This window comes from Entelurus aequoreus, linkage group LG27, assembly GCF_033978785.1.
Source record: "Entelurus aequoreus isolate RoL-2023_Sb linkage group LG27, RoL_Eaeq_v1.1, whole genome shotgun sequence".
In the NCBI taxonomy this organism is placed as follows: Eukaryota; Metazoa; Chordata; class Actinopteri; order Syngnathiformes; family Syngnathidae; genus Entelurus; species Entelurus aequoreus.
Window position 1 is genome coordinate 10,859,094 of NC_084757.1, and position 25,706 is coordinate 10,884,799.

The following is a 25,706-nucleotide window of genomic DNA, read 5'->3' on the forward strand; positions in this document are numbered from 1 at the left end:
TGTGTGGGTGTGTGTTTTTGTGTGTGTGTGTGTATACTGGTGATATTTTGTAAGTCCGGGGAGTGTTTTGGCGCTGATACGGAAATAGGATTAGGTGTGTTCTTGCAGCAACATTCACCTGGCAGCCCTGTGGTAAAGACAAACAAACACGTGAATAAATAATCCCATCAAAGAGCAGACAGGGGGGGGATTTGCTCCAAACTAAGGTTACTCTTGCATAAGCCAGCCTTCTAGACGAGCACCTCCTTGAGAACGTGATCTACCCGCCCGAAAACGGAGACGCGCCCGTAAGAAATAACGGCGAAACGTCCACGCCCAAACTCCCACTGTTATGACTTTTGGCATCACAGTAGCTTACTTTGTGGTTTTCTGGCGAAAGTATGCTTGAATAAAAAACTTTTTTTTTGCTTTTGAATTGACTGTAAATGGAATTAACATTCAGATTTTCATGTCAAGTAAGATTTTTATGTGTCTGACCTCACAGCAAAAAGGTCACAGATTTTGAACATGCTTTTTAGTCCCAGTAGTATATCTTTTTATTTACTATTTATCTAAGTTTGTGTATATTATATCGATCACATTATTCATTGTTTTTTACATGAAATGTTTTATATGTATCAATTTATACATATTTTAGTCGTAATAATTATTTGTTTTTATTTATTAAATATATAATTTAACTAAAAAAAAAAAAAAAATATATATATATATATATATATATATATATATATATATATATATATATATATATATATATACACACTACCGTTCAAACGTTTGGGGTCACATTGAAATGTCCTTATTTTTGAAGGAAAAGCACTGTACTTTTCAATGAAGATAACTTTAAACTAGTCTTAACTTTAAAGAAATACACTCTATACATTGCTAATGTGGTAAATGACTATTCTAGCTGCAAATGTCTGGTTTTTGGTGCAATATCTACATAGGTGTATAGAGGCCCATTTCCAGCAACTATCACTCCAGTGTTCTAATGGTACAATGTGTTTGCTCATTGGCTCAGAAGGCTAATTGATGATTAGAAAACCCTTGCGCAATCATGTTCACACATCTGAAAACAGTTTAGCTCGTTACAGAAGCTACAAAACTGACCTTCCTTTGAGCAGATTGAGTTTCTGGAGCATCACATTTGTGGGGTCAATTAAACGCTCAAAATGGCCAGAAAAAGAGAACTTTCATCTGAAACTCGACAGTCTATTCTTGTTCTTAGAAATGAAGGCTATTCCACAAAATTGTTTGGGTGACCCCAAACTTTTGAACGGTAGTGTATGTGTATATATATATATATATATATATATATATATATATATATATATATATATATATATATATATATATATATATATATATATATATATATATATATATATATATATATATATATATATATATATTTATTTTATTTTTTAGTTAAATTATATATGTATGTGTGTATATATATATATATATATATATATATATATATATATATATATATATATATATATATACACACATACATATATACACATACATATATATATATATATATATATATATATATATATATACATATACACACACACACACACACATATATATATACACACACACATATATATATAAATGGTAAATCGGTTGTACTTGTATAGCGCTTTTCCACCTTTTTTGTTGTTGTAAGGAACTCAAAGCGCTATGACACTATTTCCACATTCACACATTCACACACACATTCACACACTGATGGCGGGAGCTGCCATGCAAGGCGCTAACCAGGACCCATCCGGAGCAAGGGTGACTAGGATGGTAGAAGGTGGGGATTGAACCAACTTCGTCACGCCGTCCGTGTATGTGTGTGTATATATATATATATATATATATATATATATATATATATATATATATATATATATATATATATATATATATATATATATATATATATATATATATATATATACACACACATACAGTCGTGGTCAAAAGTTTACATACACTTGTAAAGAACATAATGTCTTGGCTGTCTTGAGTTTCCAATAATTTCTACAACTTTTATTTTTTAGTGATAGAGTGATTGGAGCACATACTTATTGGTCACAAAAAACAGTCATGAAGTTTGGTTCTTTTATGAATTTATTATGGGTCTACTGAAAATGTGAGCAAATGTGCTGGGTCAAAAGTATACATACAGCAATGTTAATATTTGCTTACATGTCCCTTGGCAAGTTTCACTGCAATAAGGCGCTTTTGGTAGCCATCCACAAGCTTCTGGTTGAATTCACCACTCCTCTTGACAAAATTGGTGCAGTTCAGCTAAATTTGTTGGTTTTCTGACATGGACTTGTTTCTTCAGCATTGCCCAAACGTTTAAAGTCAGGACTTTGGGAAGGCCATTCTAAAACCTTATTTCTAGCCTGATTTAGCCATTCCTTTACCACTTTTGACATGTGTTTGGGGTCATTGTCCTGTTGGAACACCCAACTGCGCCCAAGACCCAACCTCCGGGCTGATGATTTTAGGTTGTCCTAAAGAATTTGGAGGTAATCCTCCTTTTTCATTGTCCCATTTACTCTCTGTAAAGCACCAGTTCCATTGGCAGCAAAACAGGCCCAGAGCATAATACTACCACCACCATGCTTGACGGTAGGGACGGTGTTCCTGGGATTAAAGGCCTCACCTTTTCTCCTCCAAACATATTGCTGGGTATTGTGGCCAAACAGCTCAATTTTTGTTTCATCTGACATCACATGGACAACGACAAGACCTTCTGGAGGAAAGTTCTGTGGTACGTTCGTTAGGCACTATTTGCATGGATGTATGTAGTGTGGATGTTAAGTATAAATGGAATATGACCTCTTTCCTTAGTATTAATTGATTTTATACCTTTTGCTTAAAAATTTTTTTTGTTGTATTTATCTACAATGACAAAATAGGAATATATTTATCCAAATATGTATTTAATAAAATAAATTATACATATTTGAAAATGCAAAACATTGACAATTTAAAATGTTTGTTTGTCATTAGGGATGTCCGATAATATCGGCCTGCCGATAAATGCGCTAAAATGTAATATCGGTAATTATTGGTATCGGTTTTTTATTATCTGTATCGTTGTTTTTTTTTTTTGTTTTTTTGTTTTTTTTAATTAAATCAACATAAAAAACACAAGATACACTTACAATTAGTGCACCAACCCAAAAAACCTCCCTCCCCCAAATTCTTTCTGTTATCAATATTCTGGTTCCTACATTATATATCAATATATATCAATACAGTCTGCAAGGGATACAGTCTGTAAGCACACATGATTGTGCGTGCTGCTGGTCCACTAATAGTACTAACCTTTAACAGTTAATTTTACTCATTTTCATTAATTACTAGTTTCTATGTAACTGTTTTTATATTGTTTTACTTTCTTTTTTATTCAAGAAAATGTTTTTAATTTAGTTATCTTATTTTATTATTTAAAAAAAAAAGTACCTTATCTTCACCATACATGGTTGTCCAAATTAGGCATAATAATGTGTTAATTCCACGACTGCATATATTGGTTGATATCGGTATCGGTAATTAAAGAGTTGGACAATATCGGAATATCGGATATCGGCAAAAAGCCATTATCGGATATCCCTATTTGTCCTTATATTTATTATATTATTTATTATTATCTTTTGCAATATATTTATTATTGAATGCGTTAGTATATTAATTTATTAGATTAAATTATCTGATTCATTAAAAAAAAAAGTAATTATATAATTTATTGTTTTGTTGTGTTTTCTTAGCATATTTTACATCATCAATCATCATACTAATAAACATATTTTATTATTCGCCATAATATTTACAGTTTGTTATAAATATTTGATGAAAAAAATGTAATAGGAGACTGAAAAAGAGCCATATAATTGTGACTGACAGGTTATTTTTCCTGGGTGAACCTGCGTTCAGCTGGCATAGGCTCCAGCTGCAACATGGTAAAGTGCACATTGATGCTGTGACAATTGTTGATACAAGACAGTAATAATATCAGACCTAAATTGCAAATGGTATCACGTGCAATAGAGGGGCGGGGCTTACTCTCTGTTTTTCACTGTCGAAAGATGAGCTTCTGGCTGCAAAAAGACTCACGTGGCGAGCAGCTGATTTATTGCAGTGCGTTGAAGTATTACATCAAAGCCTACGACTACGCATGAACTGTAAATCTGCCACTTGTAGTACAGTACTACAGTAGATACTCTCCTCCCTCCATGTGCACTTTAGCTCCTATTTGCATAATCCATCTCTGTTTTCCCGCTAATGTATCACACTTCCCTTTAGTCCCTTTTGCCGCAACAACTTCTTCTTCGTTCTTTTAGCGTTTACTTCAATGGAATGATCATTTCTTTGCAATTTGATCAAATCCATATAAAAAAATGTGACACCTGGCTATAACATCTCCAGAAAGGGAGCATGGAAGGATTGAAGTGTGTTCTCGGTCATGATACATGTCTTTTAATGGGGTTCTTCCACACCAAACTCATCCAAGCAGACTTTTAAGGACTTTTCAATTCAAACTTGTCATGTTAAGATAAATAATTTAGGATTTTAGGACGTCTAGTTAGGTCCGCGTACCTTCCGTTCATTCTATTTCAAATTCTTAAATGCAAATAAATAAATAAAAATTCGGTCAATTTTTTCTATTTTCATTTCTGAAACAAAAGTTGAAAACATTTTTAATGACACTTTTTTAAAACGACAATAGGACAAAGACTGCTGAACAAATGTGATACTGTTAATGCTAAAAACATGCTAAACGCAAAAGAAAGGCTTAAAATACTGCTTCCGGTTCAATTTGTCATCACACAGATAACCACGTATTTTTGCATTTTGGATGAACATATATTAGAGTTTTGTGTTTATCTGAAAGAATTCAAATCCACTCTTTTTTGTTTGTTTTAAAATCTGCCATGTATAATAAAAATCGAAAAAACGGCCCTAATTCTGTTTTTTGATTTGCGTTTCAGAATTGGAAATATAATGAATGGAAGGTAGCGGGCAGATTTTAAAACAAACAAAAAAGGGTTGATTTTCGTTAAAATATTGCTATAAAATTGGATTTTGCGTTGTTTTCTTTTTATGGATTTTTATTTTTCCAGATAAACACAAAAATCGAATATATGTTCATCCAAAATGCAAAACTGCGTGTTTATATGTGTAATGACAAATTGTACCGGAAACAGTATTTTAGCTTTTCCTTTGCATTTAGCATGTTTTTAGCATAACGCTAACATCTTTGTTTAGCAGGAATTCCTATTGTCGTTTTAAAAAAGTGTCATTAAATAGTTGACCTACTTTGTGTTTATCTAGAAAAAATCCAAATTCATGAAAGGATCACAGCACAAAATCCAAATTTATGGCAATATTTGAATGAAAATCAACCCTTTTTTGTTTGTTTTAAAATCTGCCATATATAATAAAAATCGAAAAACAGTCCCAATTTTGTTTTTTGATTTGCGTTTCAGAATTGGATGAACGGAAGGTACACGGACCTAGTTAGTCACAACATTGATGAATATTTTCAATACTTTTGTCCCTGCTGTAGAATGTACACTCTAGCATAATTTATAGTTGTTTTGTCAAAAAAACAACAACAACTGACTCTTAAAACAAAATGACATTGGAGAAACCAGGAAAACAAAAATGCAGACCAAATTTCATTGTAAAAAATACAAAATTACAAAAGTAACAAACCAATTGAAATCATAAACAAAAAATGACAAATTGTAAAAACAAGATCATGTAACGTAAATCCACCTTAAAATGCAAACTTACAAAGGTAGAATGCAAAAGTTCAAAAGTAAAACACAACTGTACAAAAGTAAAACACAACTTACAGAAGTTAAATATATACGTACACATGTAAAATATAAGCGTACATAAACAAAATATAGGCATACACTAGTAAAACATAACCTTTCATTAATAAAATATAAGCGTACATTAGTAAAATATAGGCGTACATTAGTCAAATATAAGAATACATTAATAAAATATAAGTGTACATTAGTAAAATATAGGCATACATTAGTAAAATATAAGAATACATTAATAAAATATAAGTGTACATTAGTAAAATATAGGCGTACATTAGTCAAATATAAGCGTACATTAATAAAATATAAGCGTACATAAACAAAATATAGGTGTACATTAGTAAAATATAAGCATACATATTGCATTTGATGTCACGTCCGTTTTTCTTCTTTGCGGCTTAATTCACACGCAGGAAAGAGCTTTCATAGAGTCCCGAAAGAAGTAGTTCATAAAGGTAATAAGGTCAGGGAAAACTAACGTGCGTCGAAGGAAATGGCTCTTAAAAATATATTTTTTATCATCTTGTGGAATACAATCAGACCACGCTTGTGTCTGCAGTGATCACTTTGTAAAATGTTTGTTTGAACATTTGATTTGTTTAAAATACAAGTGTACAAAAGTAAAATACAAGTGCACACGTTAAATGCAATTGCACACAAATAAACTATAAGTTTACGAAGGTCAAGTATAAGTGTAAACAAGTCAAATATAAGTGTACAAAAGTGAAATGCAAGTTAACGTAAATAAAATATAAGTACACAAGCAAAATACAAGTGGATGAAAGTAAAATAAAGGGTATAGTAAAATTCAAGTTTACAAAGTAAAATAAAAATGGTAAGTTAAATATAATTAAAAACATAGATTATAATACAAGTTTGCAAACGTAAAATGCAAGTTTACAAAATTAATATGTGTGTGAAAATGTCAGGACTAAGTAAATATGTATAATTTAAGTGTACAAATGTATAACATAAGTGTACAAACGTACATTACAAGTTTATAAAAGTAAAACAAGTGTAAAAGGTTAAATGCAAGTTTACAAAGTTTAAGTTTTCAGAAGTAAAATAGAAGTGTTCAGAAGTAAAATATTTTACTTCTGAAAACTTAAACTTAGATTTGACTTGTGTATGCTTAAATATTTAAGCATACACAAGTCAAATCTAAGTGTACAACAATAAATTACAAGTGTACAAAGGTCAAATATAATTGTAAACAAGTAAAATATAAGTGTACCACAGTAAAATACAAGAATACACAAGTAAAATATAAGAACAAAAAAAAACCAAGTGTATGAGAGTAAAATAAAGAGTAAACATGTAATATATTATTGTACCCAAATAAAAGTTTACAAAACAAAACTAATACATATGTGTGCAAAACTAAAACATACTTGTAAACATTTATAAGTATAAAAATGTATTTGTTTACAAAAGTAAAATACAAGTTTACCAAAGTAAAACAAAGGTAAAATATAAGTTTGCAAAAGTAAAATATGTTTATTTACGTACAAAAGTAAACTTACTTTACAAACATAACATACAATTTATAAAAAGGCACAATACAAGTGTCAAAACATAAAATACAAGTTTACAGATACAAAGACAAGAATAACAAAGTAAAATAATATCAAAGTATTGAATTCTCTCACTTCGACAGGCTCCATCTTACCCCTGACCCTAATGAGGACAAGCAGTGTAGAAAATGGATGGATGGAAAAGTAAAATACACAAATGTACACAATTGGAAACATTTACTTGGTAAAATACAAATGTACACTTTTAAATATACATTTACACTGTCGAATACACACTTGCAAAATTAGCTAACAAACATAACACTCAAATGTACTCCTTTTTAAAAACATTAACAAAATTGTAACCCAAAAGGACAAAATAAAAAAAATTAAATAAAATATAGGTCTACAAAAGTCCAAAATCTTGACTTTGTAATGTTTTAATTTTTTTAAATTTGTTTCATATTTTGTAAAAAACTATGAAACATCAGACAAACAATCTTAGTTGTGCCGTACTCTCCTGTCATGTGACCTGGAGGAAGAAAAAGTGTTGGTGCTGCTGCGCTTGTCGGGAGTGTCCGCCATCGCCACCAGGTCGCTTGTGAGGGGAAAGGTCAAAGGTCAAAGACTCATCCAGGCCCAGGGGTCTGCAGAGAGGCGCTCGGACCTGGGCCTTTGCTGGACACGTATGAGCGTCAAGTGAGCAAAGATAAATTCATTAGGCTCACGCTGACCTGCTGAGAGGAGCAATTTAGCTTCAAACGCACTTAAGCACCTGTGGGAGGGGAAGGAAATTAGCATTTTAAATAGGGAGCATTTTAGGCCAGGACACTCTGTGTGTGGGTGTGTGTGTGTGACACACACACGAACACGCACACACACACACACCTGATAGCTGCTTTATGAAGTAACAAAACCTCCATGCATAAACTGAAATCTATTTTGTGCATTCAAGCTATGTGGGAAAACATTGTCTAAAAGGTGGCAAAGCTAATATGTTGAATATTTAATTATACATCTCATTGACTCATCATTTTACTTTTAAAATATGTCAATGGATCGTTAAAAAAACCGAGCAGAAGCTCCGAGTATTAGTGAAAACTGGTGAAAATCATTAATATCAAATACACATTTTTTCTTCAAAAGGTATAAGGAGAGTGCCAGATCTAAGTTTAACAGGGTAAACCTTGTCAAATAATAGGAATCCATGAACCATGAAACCAAAAGAAGGGACACATAAAAACCGATTAAAAATACATTTAAACACAATTCAAACAAATAAACAAATACAAAAAATTCGAACTAAATTAATGATAAGTAATCATGTTTTTTTTAAATAAATTGTCAAAATTCAAGAGCAAATAAAAGTGCAGCTTCACCACTTTAGTCCTAATTTTTGCGCTTAAACTTTTACTTTAGCTCCAGGCTTCTTCTGTTTGTTTAATACTGTCATTACTGCCATGAGTGGTGGATAAGTGTATTACAACTTAATACAGATATGTCTTGGCAGCCCTCTAGGGGGCGATCGCGGCCCAACATGTTGATGTCTGAAGTGTTGATACCAACCAAACCTACACCCCGGATTGTAAATAATGTAAATAATTCAATGTATATACTCTGATGAGTATCTTGTGTGATGACTGTATTATGATGTTAGTATATATTTGATAGTATATATCTGTATCATGAATTAATTTAAGTGGACCCCGACTTAAACAAGTTGAAAAACTTATTCGGGTGTTATTATTTAGTGGTCAATTGTACGGAATATGTACTTCAGTGTGCAACCTACTAATAAAAGTTTCAGTCAATCAAAAACAGCAAACATTGCACACATGTGGCTCAACACAATTAAACATAAGGCGTAGCTTTATCTCCCTCTGCTGGTCAAATTCAGCGCTACATGTATTGAACCAGTTTTGATCGCCAGGGTTACACAAAACACATCCACAAATACAAAAGACATCACAAATTTTTCGCGATTTATTAAGATTTTTTGGGGGGTAAATAGTGTCATCTTCTTCTCCTCTACTTCTACTCTCTACTCATATCATAAATGTATGTAAAATTACTACATTAGTTTTTTCGCACACACAAAAAAAACATTGAACAATTAATTTCATAATAAAATCATGAAAAAATATTTTAAAAAATTCTGTGAAAATTTCAAATTAATTTTAAGGTTTATTTAGATAAGTATAACAATTGTTTCACATAAAATCAAAATCTAAATTTTCTGTATTGGGGTGCCTTGAAATAAAATTCTGTATAGGGCCCCCAATTTAGCCCGGGCGTGTGCACAAAATGTCCATTTTGGTCGTTTATGTTTGCGGTTTTCACTCAAAAAACTGATGTTGTCAGAGGAATTAAATATCCCCCGCCCCTTAAATACATTTGGACCACATTACATAAGATTCTGATTGTATCAAAAAAGCTGCTTAAAAAAAAAAATCATTTTGCTACATGACCTTCAAAGCAAAATAATAATATTTATATTGCTCAAATATAATTTTTTAAATTACATGCCATGGATGGACAGATGTTTCTCTGACAATAGTCAAATCTTAAAATAATGTTATAAGAATCCGACAATTAAAGTGTGATTTTGGGGGAAAAAATGGTTTTAATTTCTATAAAATTATTTTAAAATATAGACATTTAGTTATAAATATTTATAAATGTTTTCACGTCACATTAATATTGAGATATTCCCGTATTTCAACCATGCAACAGTATTAATACGTGTACTAATATTTTTTCCAGCTCCGTAGCATGTCAAGTGATGCTGGACCAAAAAAGGAGGGGACCTAATACAGACCCATAAACTGGTGAGTGTCTTCAAATAACTCCCAATGTGAGTTAGGGTTGTCCCGATACCAATATTTTAGTACTGGTACCAAAATGTATTTCGATACTTTTCAATACTTTTCTAAATGAAGGGGACCACAAAAAAATTGCATTATTGGCTTTATTTTAACAAAAAAACTTACGGTACATTAAACATATGTTTCTTATTGCAAGTTTGTCCTTAAATAAAATAGTGAACATACAAGACAACTTGTCTTTTAGTAGTAAGTAAACAAACAAAAACTCCTAATTAGTCTGCTGACGTATGCAGTAACATATTGTGTCACTTATCATTCTATTATTTTGTCAACAATCATGGGTACTTTAACTTCAACTTTAAATTATTAAGAACAAGTGGTAGAAAATTAATTATTAATCTACTTGTTCATTTACTGTTAACATCTGCTTATTTTCTGTTTCAACATGTTCTATTTATACTTCTGTTAAAATGTAATCATCACTTATTCTTCTGTTGTTTGGATACTAGTTAGTTTTGGGTGATACCACAAATGTAGGTAACAATCTGATACCAAGTAGCTACAGGATCATACATTGGTCATATTCAAAGTCCTCATGTGTCCAGGGACATATTTTCTGAGTTTATGAACATAATATGAATTGTAAAAAAAGGAAAAAAGATTTTGTGACGATAAAAAATATTGATGTATTCATAGTATTATCGACTAGATACGCTATTGTACTTGGTATCATTACAGTCGATGTTAATTATAGATCCACCCATGGCGTTTGTTTACATTCAGGGGTGCTAGCTTGCTGTTAGCGGTTAGCTATTGTATCCTCCTACGGTGTGTAGTGAAGCATGTTTAGCTATTCCTCGTCCTGCAGGGATAATACTTGTAAGAAACATACTTTATTTGTCGCCATGGAGGCGAGGATTAGTGATTTAGAAGTAGCTAAACCACTGCCGACTGCGGATGGACATTAGCCGCTCGCTAGCTAGCCATGTCTTAAAGCACCTCTTCCTGAGGGCGTTTCAGTGTTATAGTTTCACCTTCATCGTTAGTTTTTAGACCAGAATGCGTCCATTCTCCCTTTTCTGTCTACCACTGTGTCTGCTTGTAGTACTCTGTGATTGTGCGCTGCCGAACATGCTCCTCTGCTCGTAAAACCAGCAACATCACGACGTGACGACGACGCGCCATCGGTACTTTTCAAACAGAGTATAGTACCGTTTTTGATTCATTATTACCGCGATACTATACCGGTACCAGTGTACCATACAACCGTAATGTGAGTGAATGTCTGGTAGTGCTGATGAGGATAGACGCCATGATGTGGGTGTGCGGATCAACTTGACAAAACAAGTGGTGACATTATAAAACTACTTTTGAAAAAAGGGCTTTCAGAGTTGAAAGTAGTGATTGGCTGCACGTTGAAGTGAGCGTCTGTGAGTTGAGTTTTTTGTTTTTGGTACAAGTACAAAAAGCAATTCACTCCAGCATGCAAATGCGTCTCTGACTGTGCTAAATCCATTAGCGCTTTAGCCTGCAGCCACCAGCAGCAGTTATCTGCTATCATTTGCAGCGAGGCCAAAAAGGAGCCTGGTGGTGACAAATTCCACTTTTAGCGCCTCGCCAGGCCTCCTCGTGGCGGAAAAGTGAGACGAGTCGTCCTCTTCTGCTGTCTTCTGTTGCTTGTGCGGCATGAGAGTTACTTGATGCGCCTGAACATCTCCTTTACTCTCATTAGAAGGACAGAGGAAGGGAAGCCCTTGTGAGGGAGAGGAGAAAACTTCCCGCCCATCTTCCATCCTGATCGTTTTAGTATCGACGGGCGGCTTTTTAGCTGGCGGCCTGGTTGTCATTCTTGCCAACTCATCCTCCTCTTTTTCTCCCCGCCGACATGTCCGTCTATTTTTGTGGTTTATATCACGGGTTCTGAATCTTTTTGACCTACTCCAATAATAACACCAATGAAACCAAAATAAAGGACGCAAAAAAAATAAATTTAAATACAATTACAACAAATTAACAAATACAAAAAATTCTAACTAAATTAATAATAAGTGACCATGTTTTTTTAAAATAAATTGTCAAAATTTAAGAGCAAATAAAAATGCAGCTTCACCACTTTAGTCATAATTTTTGCGCTTAAACTTTTACTTTAGATCCAGGCTTCTTCTTTTTGTTTAATACTGTCATTACTGCCACGAGTGGTGGAAAAGTGTATTACATTTGAGTACAGGTATGTCTTGGCGGCCCACTAGGGGGCGTTCGCGGCCCTAATGTTAAAAACCACTGGTTTATATCATAGGTCACTTCCTTTTCCCAAAATATTAGTTGGATTAATCAGTTCCCGAGTCAAACTGTCGCCATCAAAAGTAACATTTTGACATCCTTAGCTATTGTTTACATTTTAACCAATACTAGTACCGAGTCAGTGCTTTAAAAACGGTGCCGGTGCTTAAACGGTGCCGGTGCTTAAACGGTGCCCAAACCGGTTTTTAAAAAAATTAAAAACATACAGTTTTTTTGTAAAAACAAACAAAAAATAATGCCTTTTTATTTTTATGGAATTTTGTGACATTCAAGTTGAACACACTAGTCATTGAAATACCTTGATTACATCAATGAAATAATTACTTAGTAAGATATGCATATATAAGAAATAAAACATAATTAAACAAATACAAAAAATTCTAACTAAATAATGATAAGTAATCATGTTTTTTAAAAAATTGATTGTCAAAATTTAAGAGCAAATAAAAATGCAGCTTCACCACTAGTGCTTTAAAAACGGTGCCGGTGCTTAAACGGTGCCCAAACCGGTATTTAAAAGAAAAGAAAAACATACATCTTTTTGTAAAACAAACAAAAAAAAAAAGCCTTTTTATTTTCATGGAATTTTGTGACATTCAAGTTGAACACACTAGTCATTGAAATACCTTGATTAAATCAATTAAATAATTACTTAGTAAGATATGCATATATAAGAAATAAAACATAATTAAACAAATACAAAAAATTCTAACTAAATAATGATAAGTAATCATGTTTTTTTTTAAATAAATTGTCAAAATTTAAGAGCAAATAAAAATGCAGTTTCACCACTTTAGTCATAATTTTTGCATTTAAACTTTTACTTTAGCAATCAATCAATCAGTCAATCAGCTCCAGGCTTCTTCTTTTTGTTTAACACTGTCATTACTGCCACGAGTGGTGGAAAAGTGTATTACAACTGAGTACAGGTATGTCTTGGCGGCCCTCTAGGGGGCGATCGCGGCCCTATGGTTAAAAACCACTGGTTTATATCATAGGTCACTTCCTTTTCCCAAAATATTAGTTGGATTAATCAGTTCCCGAGTCAAACTGTCGCCATCAAAAGTAACATTTTGACATCCTTAGCTATTGTTTACATTTTAACCGATACTAGTACCGAGTCAGTGCTTTAAAAACGGTGCCGGTGCTTAAACGGTGCCCAAACCGGTATTTAAAAAAATTAAAAACATACAGTTTTTTGTAAAAACAAACAAAAAATAATGCCTTTTTATTTTTATGGAATTTTGTGACATTCAAGTTGAACACACTAGTCATTGAAATACCTTGATTACATCAAGTAAATAATTACTAAGTCAAATATGCATATATAAGAAATAAAACATAATCAAACAAATACAAAAAATTCTAACTAAATTAATGATAAGTAATCATGTTTTTTTAAAATAAATTGTCAAAATTTAAGAGCAAATAAAAATGCAGCTTCACCACTTTAGTCATAATTTTTGCGCTTAAACTTTTACCTTAGCTCCAGGCTTCTTCTTTTTGTTTAATACTGTCATTACTGCCACGAGTGGTGGAAAAGTGTATCACAACTGAGTACAGGTATGTCTTGGCAGCCCTCTAGGGGGCGATCGCGGCCCTAATGTTAAGAACCACTGGTTTATATCATAGGTCACTTCCTTTTCCCAAAATATTAGTTGGATTAATCAGTTCCCGAGTTAAACTGTCGCCATCAAAAGTAACATTTTGACATCCTTAGCTATTGTTTACATTTTAACCGATACTAGTACCGAGTCAGTGCTTTAAAAACAGTGCCGGTGCTTAAACGGTGCCCAAACCGGTATTTTAAAAAAAGAAAAACACAGTTTTTTGCAAAACACACAAAAAATAATGCCTTTTTAATTTTATGGAATTTTGTGACATTCAAGTTGAACACACACTAGTCATTGAAATTAAGTTAAAGTTAAAGTACCAATGATTGTCACACACACACGAGGTGTGGTGAAATTAACCTCTGCATTTGACCCATCCCCTTGTTCACCCCCTGGGAGGTGAGCAGTGAGCAGCAGCGGTGGCCGCGCCCGGGAATCATTTTGGTGATTTAACCCCCAATTCCAACCCTTGATGCTGAGTGCCAAGCAGGGAGGTAACGGCTCCCATTTTTATAATCTTTGGTATGACTCGGCCGGGGTTTGAACTCACGACCTACCGATCTCAGGGCGGACACTCTAACCACAAGGGCACTCAGCAATACCTTGATTACATCAATTTAATAATTTTCTAAGTCAAATATTCACATATAAGAAATAAAATCTACAATAAATTGTCATAATTATTGCATAAATACAGAAAATAAAGAAGGTGCAAAAAACAACATACTTGAGTTATAATGTTTGATGCTCGTAATTCCGGGTAAATATAACCCCACTCAGAAAGGGGGGCTCACGGAGGATGACGTCATCCCCCCTCAATTTATGCCCTCCTTCCCCCAAAAATGGAAAAACGTTTTTAAGGAATCCGGAAGTGGAAGTCGATCCACGTCATATCCACCCCCTTAAACCACACCCCCCTCATACCGGAAATCTTTAAAAAACATTTTTTTTAAGGAAACCGAAACGGGAACTTGGTAAAGCTTCCTCCTTTCTGTCCAATACCACATTGAAGTGGTTGGTTTTGGCATCTTATTTGTCCAGCTTCCATACTCCTTTTTATACACTTTACAAGAAACTCCGTGGCTTGCGAGCATGTTTGCGCTAGCTTACGGAGACTCTTATTTTGTTAGCGCAGGCAGGATGGAGCAGCGCTTTTATTGTGAAGACAGGAACAGTCTTTAGGCGTTTGACGGCAGGTACGGTTGAAATAAAGAGTGTTTCTCGCCTTCCCGACGGTCTTTTTTTCCTTCACACTGAGCATCATTTCACAAGATCCTCGGGGGCCTTGAATGTCAATCAAGTGACAAAAGTGACGTCATCGTGAAGATTTCTGATCGGTAATTTTTTTGTCTATTTTTTCAATGCCTGACTGATCGAGGTAATGGGCACCCCTGAGTTAAAGACACAACAAGACCTCATTAAGGCTACTTCACAAGTGTGTGTGTGCTCTTGTATTTCTACCCTTCTTGAGACATGAAGAAGGAAAAGTATCTTCCATATGAGGAGGTGTGAACAAGTGATGACATAAATCATGGTCCCAATACGGAAAACCATTGCATCAAATAGAGAATGTCTCATTTGCACCGCTGGTGGTGAAATCTATCAACATTAGGGTGGTCCCAAACAGGAAGGATTTTTCAAACTGACTGTGTCGCTTTTAAAAGTGCTCCCCCTCTGGTCAACATATGACATAACAAGTGTGTGTAAGACATTGAAATGCGCCCCCTTTGGCCAATATGTATTTACAAAAAAATATATATATTTATATAGAGACATACTGTAATAACTTGAAGTAAATAATGAAGATTAAAAAACAATTACAAACAAAACAAAAAAACACAACTAAAAGCAGTCTTTTTCTCACAATGTTTCGACTTTTTTCTTATAAAATTTGGAACAATTTCTCACATTCTTTTCTGTAATATTTTCTTGTAAAATGATTACTTTTTTATGTAAAATTATGACTTTTTACTGCAAAATGGTGACATTTGTCGTATAAAATTCAAACTTTTACCACAATATTGCCAATTTTTTGTTGCTCTTGTAAAATAGTGAAATTTTTTGAGTAAAATTATGACTTTTGTCATTATTTTGCCAAGTAAAATTCCGATTATTATTAGGGATGTCCGATAATATCGGCCTGCCGATATTATCGGCCGATAAATGCGTTAAAATGTAATATCGGAAATTATCGGTATCGTTTTTTTATTATCTGTATCGTTTTTTTTTGTTTTTTTCTATTTTGTTTTTTTTATTAAATCAACATAAAAAACACAAGATACACTTACAATTAGTGCACCAACCCAAAAAACCTCCCTCCCCCCATTTCTTTCTGTTATCAATATTCTGGTTCCTACATTATATATCAATATATATCAATACAGTCTGCAAGGGATACAGTCCGTAAGCACACATGATTGTGCGTGCTGCTGGTCCACTAATAGTACTAACCTTTAACAGTTAATTTTACTCAGTTTCATTAATTACTAGTTTCTATGTAACTGTTTTTATATTGTTTTACTTTCTTTTTTATTCAAGAAAATGTTTTTAATTTAGTTATCTTATTTTATTATTTTTAAAAAAAAGTACCTTATCTTCACCATACATGGTTGTCCAAATTAGGCATAAAAGTGTGTTAATTCCACGACTGCATATATCGGTTGATATCGGTATCGGTTGATATCGGTATCAGTAATTAAAGAGTTGGACAATATCGGAATATCGGATATCGGCAAAAAGCCATTATCGGACATCCCTAATTATTATTCTAATATTGCCAAAATGTTAAAGTTTTCTTATAAAATTGTGACTTGTCGAGTAAAATTACGACTATTTTCATAAAATTGTCAAAATGTTAGGCTTTTCTTGTAAAATTGTGAGTGTTATTGAGTAAACTTTTGTCATGATATTGCACAAATGTTCCGTTTTTCTTGTAAAATTTTGATTTGCGTTGAGTAAATTTACGACAATTATTATAAAAAATTTTTTGTGAAATTGTGACCTTTTTCTTGTGAAATTCCAACTCATTTTTCACAACAAGCTTTTTTATATTTGCATAGTATGTATATTTTATTCATGTTGTAAATATAAATCTTTATATATCTAGAAAGGGTGGTCATAAAGAGATGGACATTATTCAGATGTCTCAAGAAGGTAATAAGTACAAGAGTGTGTGTGTGTGTGTGTGTGTGTGTGTGTGTGTGTGTGTGTGTGTGTGTGTGTGTGTGTGTGTGTGTGTGTCAGCCACAGCACATCCCGAAAGACCCCCACGGGATGTCTAAGTAGGGAAAGAGAGGAGATTGAGGTGGGGAATTCTCATCAAAAGTGTCCAAAATAGGAAAGGCCAGAGCCACGCTGAGGGGGAGGAGGAGGTTCTCTCGTCGGAAAGCTGAGCCAGAAGTTTGAGGTAAGGAAGGACAGACAATACGGCTTAGATGGAAGGTGCGTCACAAAGTGGGGTCTGCATCTCTAAGGATGCTGCTTGATCCTTGGGGGCAGTCCGATGGTAATGAGCTGCTAATCTCAAGAGGAAGGCGACATCTATTACCAGGAGCATGGTGGTTTCTATTCTGGGCTTTAATCTGAGGCTTCACCTCCATGGAGCTCAGCACAGGAAGACACTTGATCGTCAAAGGATACAAAAATGTCTTTTTTTCACTCGCGAGTTGACATCTAAATATCCTCCAATAAACACACGACTGGCACAGGGCTACTAGGAGCTAGCAGCTACACAACGGCTAAGCACACAATAGCACACAAGCTATACGTACAGTACAGGCCAAAAGTTTGGACACACCTTCTCCTCATTCAATGCGTTTTCTTTATTTTCATGACTATTTACATTGTAGATTGTCCCTGAAGGCATCAAAACTATGAATGAACACATTGTGGAGTTATGTACTTAACAAAAAAAGGGGAAATAACTGAAAACATGTTTTATATTCTAGTTTCTTCAAAATAGCCACCCTTTGCTCTGATTACTGCTTTGCACACTCTTGGCATTCTCTCCATGAGCTTCAAGAGGTAGTCACCTGAAATGGTTTTCACTTCACAGGTGTGCTTGAAGCTCATGGAGAGAATGCCAAGAGTGTGCAAAGCAGTAATCAGAGCAAAATGTGGCTATTTTGAAAAAACTAGAATATATTAGACTTAGACTTTCTTTTATAGTCATTCAAATTTGAACTTTACAGTACAGATAAGAATGACATTTCGTTGCATTAGCTCGTTGTAGTGCAGGATAAAAGAGCAATAAGGTGCAGATATAAATCAATAGATTACTGTACAGATAAATATATTGCACTTTTGCATATGCATCCACGTTTATGGATGTATGTTATATTGTCTTTATATTCCAGCCAGTTAATCCATTTTAGGGGGGAATTGAGGGGATTATTGTGATGCGTTCAAGAGTCTTATGGCCTAAAACATGTTTTCCGTTATTTCACCTCTTTTTTTGTTAAGTACATAACTTCACATGTGTTCATTCATAGTTTTGATGCCTTCAGTGACAATCCACAATGTAAATAGTCATGAAAATAAAGAAAACATTGCATTGAATGAGAAGGTGTGTCCAAACTTTTGGCCTGTACTGTATGTACATAAAAAGTGTCCTTAATAGCAATACTGCAGTCTAAAACATTTGCCTGTACGAACAAGTATTAAAAATTTGAGTTACATAAAGCCTCCAAGGCAGAAACGTATTAGAAAGTACCCAGTAACAAACGTGTCCGCATCATTCGACTCACTGCGTCGTGAGCTTAATTTGATGAATTAATGTGGCTCGTGGCTACTCGGTGTCGCCAAAACCAATCGCCGTTTTACTTCAACTTAAAGACAGCATGAGTCCATTCCAGGTGGCTAATACTAAATCGGTTGGGGTTTTTCACAGCGACCATTGTTCTCTGTTTGAGTCACTTAATTTGGTCAAAACTTTTCCAACATTTCATACTACAAAATAAAAGTAATGAAAGAGTTGCGCTGAAATGGTATCTGATCAATACTGATATCGGCCAATACTCAAGGCTCCAATATCGGTATCGTATCGGCACACCCCTATTTGAAATATTATGTTTTTCCTTTTTTTTTTTTAAAGCTGCTGTGCCTTTGCCTTAGCTCAGTAGTTCTCAAACTTCTTTTTTTTAACCACCTACTCAGTGGCCTAGTGGTTAGAGAGTAAACCTACTGAGTTCGGTAGGTTGTGAGTTCAAACCCCGGCCGAGTCATACCAAAGACTATAAAAATGGGAGCCATTACCTCCCTGCTTGGCACTCAGCATCAAGGGTTGGAATTGGGGGTTGAATCACCAAAATGATTCCCGGGTGTGGCCACCACTGCCGCTCACTGCTCCCCTCACCTCCCGGGGGGTGAACAAGGGGATGGGTCAAATGCAGAGGACAAATTTCACCACACCTAGTGTGTGTGTGACAATCATTGGTACTTTACTTTTAGTACCACCTCAGAAAAAACGTGTCTCTCCAAGTACCACCATAATGACCAACATTAAAATACAGTAGGCCTAAGTATTCATTAAAAACAAAGCAGAGGTTTTATTTGACTAGTACATGTAGTATTTTTGGCATGCTGTAACGTTACACTCAGTTTGAACAGTAACACCGTGTTTGAACATAGAAAAATAAAACATCAAGTGATTCTTTGACATACCACTAGATGGAGCTCACGTACCACAGTTTGATAATGCGGACTTAGCTAAAATCATCTTAGCAGGTTTCAAATATAATATTTTTCCTTATTTTTGTCGAGCCGCTATGTCGTTGCATTAGCTAAAGTCAGCTCAGCCGGTTTTAAATGTTAGATTTTTCTTTATTTTCTTCAAGCCGCCGTTCCTTTGAGCTGAAGTTAGCCTCGCAGATATATAATGGCCAATTTTCATTTTCAAACGTGATGTGGTCATGGTTGAAATTAGCTTAGCATGGTTTCAACAGTAACATTTCCTTTATTTTTGTTAAAGGCCTACTGAAAGCCACTACTAGCGACCACACAGTCTGATAGTTTATATATCAATGATGAAATCTTAACATTGCAACACATGCCAATACGGCCGGGTTAACTTATAAAGTGACATTTTAAATTTCCCGGCAAACTTCCGGCTGAAAACGTTTCGATATGATGACGTTTGCGCGTGACGTCAACAATTGAAGCGGAAGTATTCGGACCCCATTGTATCCAATACAAAAAGGTCTGTTTTCATCTCAAAATTCCACAGTATTCTGGACATCTGTGTTGGTGAATCTTTTGCAATTTGTTTAATGAACAATGGAGACTGCAAAGAAGAAAGTTGTAGGTGGGATCGGTGTATTAGCGGCTGGCTGTAGCAACACAACCAGGAGGACTTACTTGGATAGCAGACGCGCTAGCCGACGCTAGCCGCTGACCGCACGGATGATCGGGTGAAGTCCTTCGTCCTTCCGTCGATCGCTGGAACGCAGGTGAGCACGGGTGTTGATGAGCAGATGAGGGCTGGCTGGCGTAGGTGGAGCGCTAATGTTTTTATCATAGCTCTGTGAGGTCCCGTTGCTAAGTTAGCTTCAATGGCGTCGTTAGCAACAGCATTGTTAATCTTTGCCAAGCTGGAAAGTATTAACCGTGTATTTACATGTCCATGGTTTAATAGTATTGTTGATCTTCTGTCTATCCTTCCAGTCAGGGATTTATTTATTTTGTTTCTATCTGCATTGGAGCCCGATGCTATCACGTTAGCTTAGTAGCTAAAGTGTTTCGCCGATGTATTGTCGTGGAGATAAAAGTCACTGTGAATGTCCATTTCGCGTTCTCGACTCTCATTTTCAAGAGGATATAGTATCCGAGGTGGTTTAAAATACAAATCTGTGATCCACAATAGAAAAAGGAGAGAGTGTGGAATCCAATGAGCCAGCTTGTACCTAAGTTACGGTCAGAGCGAAAAAAGATACGTCCTGCACTGCACGCTAGTCCTTCACTTTTACGTTCCTCATCCACGAATCTTTCATCCTCGCTCAAATTAATGGGGAAATCGTCGCTTTCTCGGTCCGAATCTCTCTCGCTGCTGGTGTAAACAATAGGGAAATGTGAGCAGCCTTTCCTCCGGTGTCATCACGCTACTTCCGGTACAGGCAAGTCTTTTTTTTAATCAGAGACCAAAAGTTGCGAACTTTATCGTCGTTGTTCTCTACTAAATCCTTTCAGCAAAAATATGGCAATATCGCAAAATGATCAAGTATGACACATAGAATGGATCTGCTATCCCCGTTTGAATAAAAAAATGTCATTTCAGTAGCCCTTTAAGCTGCTACACCTTTGCCTCCACCGAAATCAGCCCAGCAGATTAAACAATGTTGCATTTTTTATGTTTTTTTAAAGATTTGCCCTACTCAGATAAAGTTACATGAGCATTTTGACAAAGATAATTTCTTTATTTTTGTTGAGCTGCTGCATATTTTCCCTATATTTTTGTCATGTTACCTTAGCAGCTTTATACATGTTTTTTTTTAAATTGGTTTTAATCGGCTGCCACAGCAAGACTTTATTAAACCATTGAGATTAAGATTCTATTTGGCAAGAAACTAAATTTTAAGGCCTACTGAAATGATTTTTTTTTATTTAGACGGGGATAGCAGATCCATTCTATGTGTCATACTTGATCATTTCGCGATATTGCCATATTTTTGCTGAAAGGATTTAGTATAGAACATCGACGATAAAGTTCGCAACTATTGGTCGCTGATAAAAAAAGCCTTGCCTGTACCGGAAGTAGCGTGACGACACCGGAGGAAAGGCTCTTCACATTTCCACATTGTTTACACCAGCAGCGAGAGCGATTCGGACCGAGAAAGCGACGATTACCCCATTAATTTGAGCAAGGATGAAAGATTTGTGGATAAGGAACGTGAGAGTGAAGGATTAGAGCGCAGTGCTGGACGTATCTTTTTTCGCTCTGACCGTAACTTAGGTACAAGCTGGCTCATTGGATTCCACACTTTCTCCTTTTTCTATTGTGGATGACGGATTTGTATTTTAAACCACCCTGGATATTATATCCTCTTAACGCGAAATGGACATTCACAGTGACTTTTATCTCCACGACAATACATCAGCGAAGCTCTTCAGCTACGGAGCTAACGTGATAGCATCGGGCTCAAATGCCGATAGAAACAAAATAAATAAACCCCTGACTGGAAGGATAGACAGAAGATCAACAATACTACTAAACCATGGAAATGTAAATACACGGTTAATGCTTTCCAGCCTGGCGAAGCTTAACAATGCTGTTGCTAACAACGCCATTGAAGCTAACTTAGCTACGGGACCTCGACAGAGCTATGCTAAAAACATTAGCTATCCACCTACGCCAGCCAGCCCTCATCTGCTCATCAACACCCGTGCTCACCTGCGTTCCAGCGATCGACGGAGCGACGAAGGACTTCACCCGATCATAGATGCGGTCAGCTGCCCGGAGACGGAGGAAGTCAAGGTGAGGTCGGCGGCTAGCGCGTCTGCTATCCATCTCAAAGTCCTCCTGGTTGTGTTGCTGCAGCCAGCCGCTAATACACCGATCCCACCTACAACTTTCTTCTTTGCAGTCTCCATTGTTCATTAAACAAATTGCAAAAGATTCACCAACACAGATGTCCAGAATACTGTGGAATTTTGGGATGAAAACAGAGCTTTTTGTATTGGATCCAATGGGGTCCGAATACTTCCGGTTCAACCATTGACGTCACACGCAAACGTCATCATATCGAAACGTTTTCAGCCGGAAATTTCCCGGGAAATTTAAAATTGCACTTTATAAGTTAACCCGGCCGTATTGGCATGTGTTGCAATGTTAAGATTTCATCATTGATATATAAACTATCAGACTGCGTGGTCGGTAGTAGTGGCTTTCAGTAGGCCTTTAAATTGCATTTAAAAATGTTTTCTTTATTTTTCTCATGCTGCCGTGAACACAGCCCCCCGAGTTAGCCGCACTGTGACCTCCAGTAAATGCAGCAAAGTGTGATAAAAACCACCTCACACGTGGTGTGCCAAGTGGCAAATGACTCCACTGCAGCATCTGACCCATGCTGGCACCGGGGCGATGAGATAATAAAAACCAAAAAAAGAAGTGTGGAGCAGATAAGGGAAGGAGAGCGCAGGGAAGACAAAGGAGGGGGAGGTAGAGAGTAAAACAAGAGCAATCATGGCGGGGAAACACAAGGACCTCAGAGTCCAGCAGGGCAATTAGAGACAAAAAGGACTAGAAATGGAAGAAGAGTTCCATCAATCTTTTCGGCCATCTTCTCTTTATTCCGGTCCTCACCTGCCGGACGCTGATGAAACCAGGTCTTTGTCCTTCAGCCCTCCATCCAAGAACACACGTCCGAGTGAAGGAATGAAGTATTCAATACGTGCAAGATGACTTCCTGTAAAACAGCTCACTGATTGGTGGACAGCAAAGACTCCATCAGTTGTCTTCTTTTAATCCCCTTCTTCACGCCAGCCTTTCTGGTAAAACAAGACAGTCCTCTCTGCATGGTCCAGACCGCAGTCCGCATGGTCCACACCACGGTCCGAACCGCAGTCCGCATGGTCCACACCACGGTCCGAACCGCAGTCCGCATGGTCCACACCACGGTCCGAACCGCAGTCCGCATGGTCCACACCACGGTCCGAAACGCAGTCCGCCTGGTAAATGGTAAATGGGTTGTACTTGTATAGCGCTTTTCTACCTTTTTAAGGAACTCAAAGCGCTTTGACACTATTTCCACATTCACCCATTCACACACACACATTCACACTTTCACACACTGATGGCGCATGGTCCACACCACGGTCCGAACCGCAGTCCATACCACGGTCCAAACCGCAGTCTGCATTGTCCATACCATGGTCCAAACCGCAGTCCACATGGTCCACATCATGGTCCCAACCACAGTGCACATGGTCCACACCACGGTCCAAACAGCAGTCTACATAGTCCATATAACAGTCTACATAGTCCATACCATGGTCAAAACCGCAGTCTACACAGTCCACACTATGCTCCAAACCACAGTCCAAACCGCAGTCCACATGGTCCACACCACGGTCCAAACCGCAGTCTACATAGTCCATACCGCAGTCTACATAGTCCATACCATGGTCCAAACCGTTGTCTACATAGTTCACACGATGGTCCAAACCGCAGTCTACATGGTCCATACCATGGTCCAAACCACAGTCTACATAGTCCACACTATGGTCCAAACCACAGTCTACATAGTCCACACCACGGTCCAAACAGCAGTCCACATGGTCCAAACCGCAGTCTACATAGTCCATACCATGGTCCACACCGCAGCCTACAAGGTCCACTCCGCGGTCCAAACCGCAGTCCACATGGTCCACACCACGGTCCAAACAGCAGTCCACATGGTCCAAACCGCAGTCTACATAGTCCATACCATGGTCCACACCGCAGTCTACAAGGTCCACTCCGCGGTCCAAACCGCAGTCCACATCCTCCACACCACGGTCCAAACCGCAGTCCACATGGTCCACACCACGGTCCAAACCGCAGTCCACCGCAGTGTGTCTCATCAACACAATGTTTGTGTCTCATCAACACAATGTGTGTGTCTCATCGACACATTGTGTGTCTCAACACGTGTGTCTCATCGACACAATGTTTGTGTCTCATCAACACACAATGAGACAAACATTGTGTTGATAAGACACACGGGTGTGTCTTATCAACACAATGTTTGTCTCATCAACACAATGTGTGTCTCATCAACACAATGTGTGTGTCTCATCAACACAATGTTTGTGTCTCATCAACACACGTGTGTGTCTTATCAACACAATGTTTGTCTCATCAGCACAATGTGTGTGTCTCATCAACACAATGTTTGTGTCTCATCAACACAATGTGTCTCATCCACACACGTGTGTGTCTCATCAACACAATGTGTGTGTCTCAACACAATGTGTGTGTCTCATCGACACATTGTGTGTCTCAACACGTGTGTCTCATCGACACAATGTGTGTCTCATCAACACAATGTTTGTGTCTCATCAACACACAATGAGACAAACATTGTGTTGATAAGACACACGGGTGTGTCTTATCAACACAATGTTTGTCTCATCAACACAATGTGTGTCTCATCAACACAATGTGTGTGTCTCATCAACACAATGTTTGTGTCTCATCAACACACGTGTGTGTCTTATCAACACAATGTTTGTCTCATCAGCACAATGTGTGTGTCTCATCAACACAATGTTTGTGTCTCATCAACACAATGTGTCTCATCCACACACGTGTGTGTCTCATCAACACAATGTGTGTGTCTCAACACAATGTGTGTGTCTCAACAACACAATGTTTGTGTCTCTTCAACACAATGTTTGTGCCCCATCAACACAATGTGTGTGTCTCACCGACACAATGTTTGTGTCTCATCAACACACGTGGGTGTCTTATTAACACAATGTTTGTCTCATCAGCACAATGTGTGTGTCTCATCAACACAATGTTTGTGTCTCATCAACACAATGTGTCTCATCCACACACGTGTGTGTCTCATCAACACAATGTGTGTCTCAACACAATGTGTGTGTCTCAACGACACAATGTTT

At 36.5% G+C, this 25,706-nt stretch overlaps 1 protein-coding gene across 5 annotated transcripts in view; it reads left to right on the top strand.

The window, feature by feature from the left end:
• LOC133644392 (cyanocobalamin reductase / alkylcobalamin dealkylase-like) overlaps window positions 1–25,706 on the top strand; it is a 137,086-nt gene that overhangs the window by 35,573 nt on the left and 75,807 nt on the right. For 3 of the 5 annotated variants that reach the window (XM_062038815.1, XM_062038816.1, XM_062038817.1), the window contains exons 7-8: window positions 10,133–10,197; window positions 17,352–17,514. The gene's annotated coding sequence lies outside the window, so the exon portion shown is untranslated. The remainder of the gene's footprint in view (window positions 1–10,132; window positions 10,198–17,351; window positions 17,515–25,706) is intronic. The other 2 variants (XM_062038818.1, XM_062038819.1) reach the window with 1 other exon arrangement.